Genomic DNA, 1,376 nt, shown 5'->3' on the forward strand with positions numbered 1-1,376 from the left:
TTGTCACAGTAATCAAAAACTAACATAGATTCCAATGCCATCATATTTGTTTCAATAAACTAGAAAGAGCAGTAGTAAGAAGAAAGGTGACTGGCTGTGATTAATCATGAAATTGATATTATTTATCACTAATTACAGACCACTTAATGTATTTTTACAGTAGATCATTATTATTTCTTAGATCATAGGGACAGTATATATTTTTACTACATAGTGAAAAAATTAAGAAGTCCTCCAAAGCTTGATATGATAATTCATGTCACTTTTTCATGCTTTTATGACTTGTTCCCCAAATTATCATCTTTCAGCATTCCCATAAATGGCCCTGGGATGTTTATAAATACTTTGATAATGTGTTTGTGATGCTGGGTTTTATCCTCTGAAACCCATTTCATCTAATCTTTCATAGCCTTTTACAGACATTTCCTTGTCATCTGGTGACCAGGAGCCCTTCTATGCAAAGTTGCTTATAAATATCACTCTCTAGGAATGGACCTAGGAGAAATGGACCAGATCAGTTGTACAGAGATAGTCTGACAGATCACAGAGGAGGCTTTTCCCAGTGCTTCATCCCAAGAATCTGCTGTACTGTACTAAAAGGCAACATGGAATCCAAGTTGTTTAAGAGAGGCAATCTTTTCATCAGATCCCACTGTTCTGACAATTTTGCAGCCCATGACTTTAGCTATCTGCCTCACAACACAGCCCACTGCTCCTGCTACTGTAGTAACCAGCACCATTTCTCCACCCTTCACACCAAGATCTTCAACAGACCAAAGTAAGCAGAGAGGCCTGACATGCCCACTGTCCCCGGGGCCAAAGACTGTGGCAATGTATCTGGCCACATCATGGAAAAATTTTCCAGTCTTTTCTCATCAAAAATGGAGTATATTTTATACCCTATAAGAGCATCTATGATAGTTCCTATTGGAAAGGCTGAGTTGTTACTTTCCACATCTCTGGCCACTTAGTAACCCATCATCACATCACCCCCTTTCAGTCTTTTGGCTGTTGATCTCATGTAACAATCCACAAAGAAAAATAAAGATGCAAGCAGGACTTCCCATTTTTTTAAAGGTGAGAGCTCAAAGTCTTTAACTCAAAGCCACTCTGAGTAGATCTGCCCAGTAAGTGCTTCTTCGTGGTCCAGCTCTTAGCATTAAACATAATGAGGTTCAAGAGTCTGTAGCTTCCACTTTCTAGAGGTACCATGATGACTGCTTCCTTTTTTTCCTTTGAATTACATTCTTTATTGTTTTATATAATGAGGTAATTACAATCAGAATTTATGTCAGCAATTACAGAGATGCCACTCATTCTTTTGCCTGCTGACTTTTCCCTGTCTACATTTATTTGCCTAAATGAAACATCAGAGG

At 38.2% G+C, this 1,376-nt stretch overlaps 1 pseudogene; it reads right to left on the reverse strand.

The window, feature by feature from the left end:
* Positions 1-275: 275 nt before the first annotated feature.
* Positions 276-1,167, reverse strand: LOC101569769 (annotated as a pseudogene).
* Between the last annotated feature and the right edge of the window lie 209 nt (positions 1,168-1,376).

Source organism: Octodon degus, unplaced genomic scaffold, assembly GCF_000260255.1.
Source record: "Octodon degus isolate 3935 unplaced genomic scaffold, OctDeg1.0 scaffold00095, whole genome shotgun sequence".
Taxonomy (NCBI): Eukaryota; Metazoa; Chordata; class Mammalia; order Rodentia; family Octodontidae; genus Octodon; species Octodon degus.